This window comes from Rhipicephalus microplus, chromosome 6 (assembly GCF_043290135.1).
Source record: "Rhipicephalus microplus isolate Deutch F79 chromosome 6, USDA_Rmic, whole genome shotgun sequence".
Lineage (NCBI taxonomy): Eukaryota > Metazoa > Arthropoda > Arachnida > Ixodida > Ixodidae > Rhipicephalus > Rhipicephalus microplus.
In genome coordinates this window covers 61,048,528-61,061,830 of record NC_134705.1, presented here as the reverse complement: position 1 = coordinate 61,061,830, position 13,303 = coordinate 61,048,528, and positions in this window count along the sequence as shown.

The window sequence follows — 13,303 nt, the reverse complement described above, 5'->3', positions numbered from 1 at the left end:
TTTTGGTGACACTCCAACCACTGTAACACCACACAGATCAATGAAAACAACCCGTGGAGTGGTGTCCGATGCTGATTTGCTTGGCCTGATTGAAGCGGAACTTCTGGAGGGGTGAAAGAGTCAGAATGTGACCAATGTAAAAATGATCATCATCAGAAGAGACAGCAAAAAAACACCAACAAAACACCTAATACTTCCATTCGCTTCGAGTCATCTGCCAGAAACTGTTCAAACTGCGTACACGAAGACTTAGATCAGGCCATACAAACCAAACCTTCATCGTTGCTTCCAATGCCAGAGAGATGGTCATGGCTGGAAACGCTGTCGCGGTCGCTAGACTTGTGTACAATGTGGAGTCCTAGGCCATGTGTCTGAAAAGTGCAAACAACCGCCATACTGTGTAAATTGTGAAGGAAACCATGCCGCATATTCATGCTCGTGCACTTAATGAAAAAAAGAAAGAGATAACACTGAAGGTGAAAGAAAGCATTTCTTTTAAGGAAGCAAGAAAAAGGGTCTTGCCATTCTGTGGCCCAACACATGCTGATACGGTGCGTCAAGGGGCACTACCTCACCAGCCCTCGCCATTCCTTCGGCCCGCGCATACCGAGCCAGCGGTTGCGGCACCTGCCTCAAGGTGGCTGTAGTCCAGACTACACCGCCTACTCCTGAACAGAGACCAGAGCTTCCAGGGTCCTCAGGTCTCAAGGCCTCACCTCACCAGGAGAGCCTCAAAATTCGAAATACAAGCTCGCAAGTGCGGGCATTCAGTGCCTCTGAGGAGACAACGGATACATCGGTACCCTTGGTGCCAAAAGAACGGCGTGGCTCCTTGGAGCGCGCCAAGAAACCAAAAAAGCAGATAACAGAGCCTGGTGACAGCCCTGTTACATGAAGTAACTCCCTGCCTAAACAGCCACTTGCTTTTCTTACACACACCACTATTTAACATTCATCATGAACCCTAGTATTATACAATGGAACGTCAGGGGCCTTCTCAGAAACCTTGACGACATCCAAGAACTTTTACACAAACACTCACCAAAAGTGCTCTGTGTACAAGAATTTACCCTAAATTCAAAACACACCAACTTCCTCTGAAAATACGTTATTTTCAGAACGGACCATGATGAAGCCATGACATCATCCAGAGTTGTTGCCTTATCGTGAATTAAGGGACTGCATGCACACACAACTCCAAATGTCCCTTAAGGTAGTGGCTGTTCGAGCTGTTCTTTTTGAAAAACTGATCACAATTTGCACTTTTACATTCCTTCAAGCTATCAGCTGCAATAACTTGACACACAATCTTGCATGGATGAACTTTTAGAGCCTTATGTTCTCCTTGGAGACTTGAATGCACATTGCAGGCTATGGGGTGACTCTCGTTGCGACGCGCGAGGTCGACTGATTGAACAGTTCCTTCTCTCGTTGAGCGCGTGTCTTCTGGAATAAAAAAGAACCAACCTATTATAATCTCGCTAATAATACCTACTCCTCCATAGACCTAAGAATAGTATCTCTCTCTCTTGTGCCTCTACTCCAGTAGAAAGTCATCAGTTATTTGTACGGAAGTGACCACTTCCATGTAGTTTTAGAACAACTACAGCAACTGAGTGTCCGGCACGGGTTCCCAAATGGCTTTTAAACAGAGCCGACTCGGAGCAGTTTTATACCATTGCATGTTTAGGATGGAGTGACATATGTACTTTGACCATATATGCTGCTGCCAACTACTTCATAGCATTTTTGATTGATGCTGCAACAAAGTACATTCCACAAACAAATGAACACCCTGGAAAATGGCGTGTGCCATGGTGGAACTCTGAGTGCCGAAATGCACGCAAGCAGCAAAACAGAGCACGGAGGTTCCTTTGGAACTCACCGACAGCCGAAAATTTTGACATCTTTAAGAAAATGATGTCTCAGGCCAGGAGAACGCGTTGCACTCTGCCAACTTTCTCTTCTGGCAGGCCAGAAGAGAAAGTTGGCACAAGTTTGTGTCAAGGATCAATTCATATACAAAGGGGGGCAAAGTCTAGAACATGGTTGGTAGGGTAGCAGTCCTACTCCCACTTGTAAACACACACTCCCACTTGTAAACACACAGGATGACACCTTGGAAAATAAGGCGAACTTCCTCGGTGCACACGTCGAGCAGGTGTCCAGCTCGTCGCACTATACTGACGCTTTCCAAAAATACAGAACAAAAATAGAAACGCAAAAACTCGAACACAAATGTACAACATACGAGGCGTACATCCAAGCTTTCGCTTAGCTGAGCTCCAAACATCACTGAACTCCTGCAGTAATTTGGCTCCAGGTTCTGACCATGCGGTTTACGAAATGTTAAAAACCTACCAATAGAAACGCAGAAAACCTTCCTTTGTTTGTACAATGCTATCTGGTTCTCTGGCGCTTTCCCTACTTTCTGGAAAGAGGCGATTGTTATTCCCATTTTGAAACAGGGCAAGAACCCTTCTTCAGTTTTGAGTTATAGGCCTGTTGCGCTTACAAGCTGCCTATGCAAACTTCTCGCAAAAATGATCAACTGCTCACTTGTACATTTTCTTAAAACGAGCAATTTGCTCGACCCATTCAAGTGCGGCTTTTGAGAGGGTAGATCCACCACCGACCACCTTGTTCGTATCGAGGCTCAGATAAGAAACGCTTCCGTTCATAAGCAATACTTTCTGGCTGTGTTCCTCGATATCGGAAATGCATATGATACAACATGGCGCTTTCGAATACTAAGAGACCTGTTCCACCTTGGTGTGCGTGCCAGAATGCTTAGTATAATCGAAAGTTACTTGTCAAACTGGACATTGCGCGTTCCAGTGGGCGGCATTCTTTCTTAAACATTTGCCCTAGAAACAGGCTTGCCGCCAGGTGATGTCCTTAGTTTGCACACTTTTTATCATCAAATTGAATTCATTGCGCTAGTCCATTCCTCCCAATATGCTTTATTGTACATATGTGTATGCCGTCCAGCTTGTATTTAAATCTTGTAATCTGGCCATGTGTGAGCGCCAGGTTCAGCTTGGTTTGAACAAAGTCTCCAGTTGGGCTGAAGAAAACGAGTTCCGACTGAATGCACAGAAAAGCAAGTGTGTCTTGTTCTCCAGGAAGAGAGGCATTCATTCCGAACCCCATATTCAACTGCATGGGCAACGTCTTTCTGTTAATACTGAACACAAATGCCTAGGCCTAATCTAGGACACCAAGTTAACCTTCATACCACAAATCAAATATTTAAAAAAGAAGTACATAAAAGCTATGAACTTTCTAAAATTGTTGTCACGCACTACGTGGGGAAGTGACAAGAAGTGATTAGTGAATTTGTATAAAAGCCTCATACGTACCCGCCTAGATTATGGGGCAATAGCATATCAGTCTGCGACACCTACTGCCCTTAAAATGCTTGACCCTGTTCATCATGTAGGCATCCGTCTCTGTACGGGTGCTTTTCGCACTAGCCTCTGGTAAGCTTGTATGTGGAATCGAACGAATGGTCGCTCCACCTACAAATATGTTGCATGCCTTTTAAATATTATCTTAATGTAAATGCAGACAAGGATCATCTATCACATTTCACAATAAATGACATGACAGGCCTTGCTGTGTTTGAGAAACGGCCTTCTATGAGACAGCCCTACTCACTTCGTGTGAGTAGCCTGGCGAAAGAAACCAGTGTGCCACTTGAACACCGTTTGATGGCTCCCGCAGTATGCCTGCCACCGTGGCAGTGGCAGGCATACGACGTGTCTTTCTTGGAGCTTATGAAGGATGCTCCAATTGCACATATCCACAGATACTTCCTAGAACTACAACAGAAATACACATTTCCTGAATCCAGACATACTTCCTAGAACTACAACAGAAATACTCATGTCTTGAGTTCTTCACGGATGCTTCAAAGTCCAACACTTCTGTCTCGTACGCAGCCGATCCTTCTCAGAAGCCTGGGTTTTGCATTCTGATTCAAGCATTTTCACCAGCTAAGCTTATGTGATACTTGCAGCCATCAAACACATTAAACAAATTAAACTACAGAAGGCATTAATATAAACAGATTCCCTCAGCGCAGTAAAAGGTCAGAAAACTCTCAAAAAGCAGAAAAACCCTGTCCTTGTCTCGCTTTATTCGATCTTATGCACAGTCTACTCATCTAAGCAGCATGTTGTAGTCTGCTGGGTGCCAGGATACCGCGAAATTCAAGGCAATGTTCTGGTGGACGAGCTAGCTGGATCTACCAAGAAAACCGCTTCCAATACATCGATACCAGTTCCTGCACTCGACTTGAAACCTTTTCTGAAACGAAATTTCAGGAGCTATTGGCAGAGCACATGGGACACACATACAGGTAACCAATTGCATGTTATCAAGCCGCAACTTGGTCATTGGCCGCCAGTATCAACATAACGCCACACAGAAATAATCCTTACAAGGTCAAGAACAGGACATACAACACATTCATTTCTTCTGTCTGGTGGTGATCCACCTCTGTGTGATAGATGTGGAGAAGCGCTAACCGTACTTCACATTCTATTTCAGTGTAAAGAATTGGACACGCTGAGAAGAGAATACTTTCCGTTACCCTACCGACAACCGACACCACTCCATCTTGCAATGTTCGTCGGTAGAGAACCACTTTTTACACATAAATCATTGTTAGCTTTTTACGAGAAGTTCGTACTTTTCATATCATATACCCAGGCATTCCGTAGCACGACCTCTTCAGAGAGGTCTGTGCTGCAGTGCACGCTACACTCAACAAAGCACTTGCCTCACGGCCCTTACACGCAAGGGTGTGAACGAGTGAGGCCTATGTGCTAATATATTACGTGTCCACCATCGTTTTTATTATCACAAACTTTTCTCATCCATTACACCACACACCTCTCACGGCATGGTCATGATTGTATTACTTCTATGTTTTTGCCCACCTTAGCGCGAGGAATTTTATGGCATATATAGAGCCGCTTATCACAATCATAGTCCATATACATAATAAGATGAACTGATACTTTTTGGCCACTAAATAGCCCTTGCGCCACCAAACATCATCATCGTCATCATGATCATCATCATCCGGGCAAATGCGTTTCCCATCATCTGCCAATCAGCCCAGTCTTGTGTTTCTGCTGCCACGTTATACCTTCAAACTTTTTAAACTGATCGGCTCATCAATATGATGATTATAAATAATAATGCCCCTCAGATGATTGACATTCACCTTTTCGTGGTCCCAGCGGTGTCGTGCAGGGACGAGTGGGAGTAGAGCACTGCGAACAGGAACACTGGATCTCGTGTTACAATGCACATTTGGAAAGAAGGTGATAAGGCAGCAAGCGAGAAGATATATACCGTGTAAAAAAATCTATGTCCTTGCTTGTCTTGCATACACGCTGCCCCAGCTTACATATATTCGGGTGAAGAGGATCCTTTTTGAATTGCCGTGTTGTTAAAGCGCCGAGAGTCGTGTGACGATCTTTGCATGATGTTGCTGTTAACGAGAGGGCGGCAGCGGCACAAGCGAGCCACATGTCCTGCGTAATCGCAAGAATAGCGAATTGGGCTGTTGTCTGCAGCGCGCCACGGATTCGGAAACGCCGCAATTGGCTGGCTAAACGGAAGTGGTGATGACCGAACAGGTACCAGTGAGCTAGCATAAGTGGGCTGTCGAGGTGCTATGGCTGCAACGACTTGCGCATACGTCAAGGGTGCGGCCTCCAGAGGTGGTGAACGAGTGAAAGGCAAAGCGTCAGCTATCTCATCTTGTATGACGTGCTTTATGGCTGGGCCAGCTGATCTGGGGCCAGAGGGTGCGTTTGTGCTGGTTCGCGCGGGCTTGATATAATGGAGAGCTGCCGAGCGACCTCCTCCCGCACGAACTGCTTTATGCGAGCCAACGTGTCGTTCTAGTCTCCGAGAGTCAAGGGCGCGATCGAGTCACGTTGTTCCAGAGAGCGCTGTGTTTGGGCACGTTGCTTGCACAATCCGTCAAAACTCTGGCACAAGCTCACGAGATCGACTATGGTTTGTGGGTCCTTCGGTAAGAACATTTGAAATGCGTCTTCGCATATGCCCTTGAAGATTTGTTTGATTTTGTCGGCTTCGAGCATCGCTGGGTTTACCCGCTTGCACAAGTCAACAACAACTTCAATGTAGCTGGTAGAGGTCTCTCCTGGCTCTTCAGCGCGCTCCCGAAGTCAGTGTTCTGCGCGGAGTTTTTGCACAGCAGGGTGGTCGAAGATTTGTGAAAAAGAGGTCTTGAATGAATCCCAGCTGGCAATGTCGGCTTAGTGATTGCGCAACCAGAGACTAGTGACGCCGGACAAGTAAAAGCTTACATAGGTCAGCTTAGCCGCATCGTCCCACTTGTTCGCTGCGCTCACCTTGTGGTAAGTAGCCAGCCACTCCTCAACGTCTTGGCCATCAGTGCCGCTGAAGATCGGTGGGTGACGCAGTGGCCACACGCCGGGACATCTAGAGTCGGGAACTTGCGAGGTACCTTGGGTGGAGGTTTCTTCCAGCATTGCTGACACTGGAGGTAAGGTGCGACTTCGTAGTTCCCGTTTCGAAGACTACCCAGCACCTCCACCAAATTATAAGGGGCTTTATTGACTAAAACTAACTGCCTGGTTCAAGGGGCGTCAGTCACTGTCACGAGCTCAGCTCTTTGTCGTAGTCGTCTTCTAGGTGCTCCGACCAGATGATGTCTTTCTCCCTCTTCCCCACCACAAAGGATACAACTGAACTGATTCGTGTGCATTTTTCTTTAGTACACCAAGTCCGTATACAGCGTCGCTACGTACTTCACCATTCTGGTCACGCATTCCATTTATAAACACCTGTAGCTGGGGACTGGAAAAGTCGAACCAATTCTTGTACTCTGCACAGTGGTTAGGTTGCGCCCTTCTGAATGACCGGTGCCGATGGCTGCCTGCTTTCTATTCGGCATTCCTTTGTATTCGCATACGATGCAACTTCTGTAACGATGACCAAGAAGTTCCAATCAAAAAGTTATAAATCGGTTAATAAAACATACAAGTTGGCAGCTTCTCGCTATCTATCACTTTGCGCAATAAACACCTGCGAACGCCGCCGAAGTAAAAAAAAATGGCTGAGAGCTTGCACTACCCCATGCAATGCTCGATAAGAATCGGTCTCTTATTAAGGCGATAGAGTTAAAGAGCACATTGCACAGAAATTACAGTCTCAAGCGTCGGCGTCGGTGAGGGCGTCATTGGTTCTGAACGAAAAATTGAAAGCTCTGCTGCAAAGGCGAAGCGATGAACGCGACAGCAACGAATGAGGTCACGCGCAGAATGCAAGCAGATGGAAACATGCCCCGCATTTCTCACGAACAAACAGCGCGTGAAATGCACTCACAGGTCCAGATGAACGCGAATAAGCATCTCATTTATTTCGCTGTGTGAAAAGCGCGCCCTTTTCGCAAACGGAGACTGCGCAACGATTGCATTGACCTTTGTGCGCCTGGTAACTACAACATAATCGTTCCAGTGGAAGTCCAATGCCAGCCAAGACGTACGTTTTTACCCACCACGAGATAAGGGTGCGTGAGTGAGCGTTCACCCTCCTTCGCACCGCGGGGAAAAATACGCGTGGTAGATGAGAGTGCTCGCGACCGCGTTCTGGCGATGTGGCGACGCGCGCTCATGGCGCGAATTCGCTGATGATAATGCTGCAAACACCGATAGTTCCGTTCGAGATGGCCGTCAACAGCGCTAAACGGTTGATATAAACAGTAGCTTGCCGTTTTCACTTTCTAGAAGGTGTTCCTCAGTGGCTTAGTGGTTTACGCGTTACATTCACAAAGCCGATGTCCCCCGTTTGATTCTGTGCGCTGGTGTTTTTTTTCTTATTTATTTTTTTCTTTCTTACATTCACACACACACACACACACACACACATATATATATATATATATATATATATATATATATATATATATATATATATATATATATATATATATATATGTATATATATATATATATATATATATATATATATATATATATATATATATATAGATACATATACATATTCAGTGAGTGAGGCCGACGTCGGTGGCAAAATTCCGCAGTTTGTGTTCATTTAATTGCTGTCGTAATAAAATGATCATAAAACGACTCAAAACTCGAGAAATATTCAAAGTTAGGGGACCATAAGGTTTCGCCTTTAGGACTAGAACGCAATAGCGATATCTTGTTACTCGTGCGCACTTCAAACACTCAAAGCATGAAACCTTTTCGAACATGCTATGCACCCAAGACGTGGCCTGAAGAGAATAGGTGCAGTAGCGAGTGTGCCTTTTATTGTGGGGTACCGGCTTTCAACCACGAACACACTATGATAATATCATGCTTTGACACCCGTTGGTAAGGCTTGCACCACGCATTATTACTGCAATATTACATGTTGGATTATGAAGCATGTATACAGGACGCGTGTGTTTGTAAAGAATGAACACTTTTTTCACGATATTTCACGGTAGAGGAAGCTTTTTTATTCACTGTTTTCACAAAGGCGTGGCCTTGTGGTAGAACATCCGCTTGCCACGCAAACGACGCGGGTTGGATCTCCACTTTATCCAAACAACCAATGTTTGGTGCCGTCTCGCCTTCACTTATTTATATGCACTGTTTTCGATATTTCGGTGACGCATAAGATGTTGATTTTCTGCCCACAATCGACGACGCCGGCACTGGTGCCGACGCGAAAATTTTTGCGAAACGAGCTTTTTAACGCTACCACGTTAAAAAATGTAGCTTAAACCGCCTACCCTCGGAATCTATATTATAGGAAGCATACGAAGGAAAGGTGACTGATACTTTTAAGCAAAGCATTTCCTCATGCATAAATCTATCTATCTATCTATCTATCTATCTATCTATCTATCTATCTATCTATCTATCTATCTATCTATCTATCTATCTATCTATATATTATGACTCAATAGTCTTGACATGCATGATGTCACAATTTTGTCGCGTACATCGTCAAACCTTTTCGGCCAGACATGTGGCGCATAACCTTAGGCGCTGGTATGCTTGTATGTGGCGCAGGTATGCGAGTATGTGCGCAGGTATGCATGTGGCGCAGGTATGCGGGTATGTGCTACAGGTGCTTGACAGTTTATATCTACCAGGAGCGGCAAGAAGGGAGGTGCGTAATTTTAATTTATGGGCATAAGAAAATAAGAAAAAAGCCGACATTGGCAGCGTTGACGGCAACGATGCCAATGACAACACAGATATTAGCAACACCAAAAGCGGTAAGCTGGTAAGGAGTGCTGGTCCTCGCGAGGATGGTAGCCCTAGACACCGCTACACAAATCAGCTGAAGTGGATGGCACATATCTTCAATTTACGTAAACTGGACATCACGCATGTATATTATGAGTATATATGTACTGTTTATGAAATTGGGTAGGCGGCACTGCGAGCACAGTTGACGTTACATGAACACTAGGGTATACTTGAAAAGTACATCAGAGGCCTGGCGTGGCTCTGTGGTAGAATACTTGATTGCCGCACAAAATGCTAGTGTTCTATTTCTGCTGACACACTGAAATTTATTCTTTGCATTTGTCCGGTTAACGCTGCCTATGGCAACTCTACCAACAGCCTCACCGCCTCACCGCCTCAGCGGTGAAGCTGTGATAAATATATATATAGATAGATAGATAGATAGATAGATAGATAGATAGATAGATAGATAGATAGATAGATAGATAGATAGATAGATAGATAGATAGATAGATAGATATGTAGTGCCATCATCACCATCGTCATTTCTCAATCACCGCGCCGTGCCTCTCGCGCAGCTGATGCTAGCTCGAGCTGCGCGAGGATTAGAACAAGCTAGCGCACTTGGTGTGTCGGACGTGGAAAGCCACGCGGCTCTGTTTGAGGCGTGGAATAAAGTGGCGAGAGAACGACACGACCACGTTGGCCGCCGTCCCGTCTTCCTCTTTCACTAGAGATAGATAGATAGATAGATAGATAGATAGATAGATAGATAGATATATAGATAGATAGATAGATAGATAGATAGATAGATAGATAGCAGTTGTGATGTGACTTAAAATATAGATAGAGAGATAGCAGTTGTGGTGTGGCTTAAAAGGCCACATGATAGCCACGATCGTGACACTTGTGCAAAGATGAACCTGTCACTTGTGGTAGCATATGGGATAGCGGCTGTGCCCACTTGTCGCTCCATGGACTAGTGAGCAGCACCCATTTTTTCTTGTCGGCATATTTTTGAAGGCTGGCAAGAGAGAGGGGGAGGGGGGGGGCACCCTGCCGAAGCGACGTGCGACGCCAATTGAATTCCTGCCCACTGTAGCCGTGTTACGAGCGAAGTGGCAGCACAATGTTACACTGAGGACTTAACGTCGGACGAGTTATCAATGCACTGAGGGGACTGCTGAAGGCTGACAACAATTTTCGTCACGAATGTCGTAATGGTTAAGCCTGTAAAGAGTTTAATTTTCCAGGCAAACTTGGTAGGCTACGTAGCTGAGCTCGACTTCTTAGTAATGTTTTGGTATAGAATGAAGTGATTAGCACACAGTGCACTTGTGCGAAGATTTTCCGCGTCGCTTGCGTGTAACTGATTATATTTTTATTCGATTGCACTGGGGAGCTAGTTTTGCTTAAATTCTATAGTATGCGTTGGAGACACCGTCATTGGCTAGTGGGAAAAATGACGTTGTCCATGCATGCGTGAAAGTATAGATAAACGGAAATATATTTATTTATTTATTTAAAGTTCGTTTTCAAGCCCATAGAAACATTCTGTATGAGGGGGGGGCTATTAGAAGAAACACCTTAAAGGTGTATAGTGTACAAGAACAACAAAATTCTATGAGAACGGCATAAACAATGTATTGTAACCCAGGTGGAAATGCTATATGTAATGTGATTCCATAATGTTTTATACAACAAAAACGGCAAAAATAACATACGCTTTCAATCATAACAGCTCACTTACACGACATCTTGGACCATTTTCCGCTAACGCTTACACTCGCGTTGACGTTGACGCTCATCAATCGAAAGCCAAGTAAAGACGCCCTTGACTGAATTGCGAACACGCGATCCAGTGCGCACATATACGGGGTGGTCAGTAAACGTTTGCGCAGCGCGAGTGGTCTGTTCTTTACTAGCAGATGGTGCCTGCGTTGGCCTTGCGAGGCGAGAGAAGGGGAGCGGAGCGACAGTTTTGCTGGTGTCTTCCTGGGCTGGCACGAGGAGCAAGCATGCCCACTGGGGTTGTACGGAAGGACAGCGTTACACAGGCTAGCAAAGAACTGCTCCGCATCTAATGATTACAGAATAAACATAAGGTGGCGAATACATGAGAGCTATATCTAATCTAACGTTGATTTGCAAACAAACGACAACAAAAGTGCTCTAGCGGGATATCATTAAGGAGGCAAAAAACTTTCTTCAGAGAGGTCATGACATGGTCACCCAAGAATTCATAGTTTTCGGCAAAAAAAAAGGAAGGTAGAGGGTCAAATAAGCTTGTACATGCGTGAAAACTGGACTGTAAGAATCTGTTTCAGTCCAAATGAGCTGTAGAAGTGATAAGCTGCAAACTGCGTCCACCACCAGCAATCACCATTTTTTTATGGCGTGCCTGATGTCACAAGCCCAAGGAGCAGTGTCGTCTGCTACCAAACAGCAGCTTCCACACACGGTCAGTGTAGCGAGTGTTGCTTGCCGCGTGGTCCACACATGTCAGCGGGTTGCAAGTGTTGCGGTGTGTTACAGGCACCATCACTACATGCGGGGACGACGTCATGTACATTGGGCATTTTAATTTCGGCTCCGTCGCCACCAGCTCAAGGGAGGAAGAAAACGTCAAAGACGGTGCACAGCGTCAATTTTTATGAAAGAGAACACAAGAGCGCTTGGTCTGTGCACTGCGGCGGCTGCTGGCAGCGCGTGCAAGGGAAAGCGAGAGCAACCACAGTCTTTTTTCGCCTCATTTCGTGGTGAGCAAAGCTACCATTCATTTCAGATATAAAACTAGTGGTAAGATAGCATACCCTCCCCCTTCAAGGCGATTACCGGCTTCTTCAGTTATTCCCCTTTTTAGAGGGGCTATCTCGCCACTGGTTCCATATGAGCTTTTTTTTAGTGCGAATGCATCACGAATACTGTACTGATTCATTCTACAATATGTACTCCACTGTCGTCGAGAGGGAAAGGGAAAGTAAAAAACTCCACGGAATCAATGACGATGAGTGGGGCGAAGCGTCCATCGATGCATCCGTGCTTCCGTCCATGCGCCCGTACGTGAGCCCGTTCGTGTGTCCGTTTGTTCGTCCCTTCGTCCATCCGTTCGTCCTTGTGCCTGTCTGTCGTTCCGTCTGCTTGTCTGCCTATCTAATGAACACTTCAAGTACCGCCATCTCGCTTCTTTTCAATATTTAGTCATCGTATACAAGTCCCGCCATCCAGCGGACAATCTAAGGGCTGAACGAGAATATGTACCACATTTCTGCTGTCAGCACTTTGTTAACACCGAGAGCGTGGTAATGACGCTGCGCTACGCTTTTTGTAACATGTGGATTTTTCGCAACACGTCGTAACGTGAAGTTAATGGTACGGTAGGCTAGTAGTGTGTTTATTTGTAAACATTTAGGTATACAAAGGAAAGCTGCTTTGTCCACAAGGTGTGATCGGAAGCACTTTCGCCTACGCCTCTGAAATTTTATTATAGATACTCTTGCTTTGAATACTCGATGCTAAGATGCCTCTGTTTAACTAAACTTGTGCTCAATACAGGGTTCTCGTTACGAACAAAGAGGCGGACTACTCGAAGCTTAGCCTGCTATTGTCAACTGATGCGGCAAGCTTCTTTTTCAGTGGCGGCCGTGGCTATAGTAACATCGGAATTTATGCCTTGCTAGGGAAGTATGAGATGTCTTCGATATTTACTCGTTATTTAGTTCGCCTAACACACAGCTTCAGTTTTTTTTGCTTTCCTGTGTCGGCCTAAAATGAAGGCGTCTGTTAAACATCGATAACTCCTAGGCTTTCATGTGCCAAAGAAGATATCATTTTTAGGTACTCCGTAGTGTGCGTATCAAGATTGTGACTGCTTGGGGTTCTCCAATGCGCACATATATCTTGGTTCACGGGTGTTCTTTTTATATTTCGCCCCATCGAAGTGTGGCCGCCATGTTCGCTAATGTATCCCGTGCCCTCAAGAATAGCAGCGCGACACCACACGTGCTATGCTGCCGTGGTGGTTT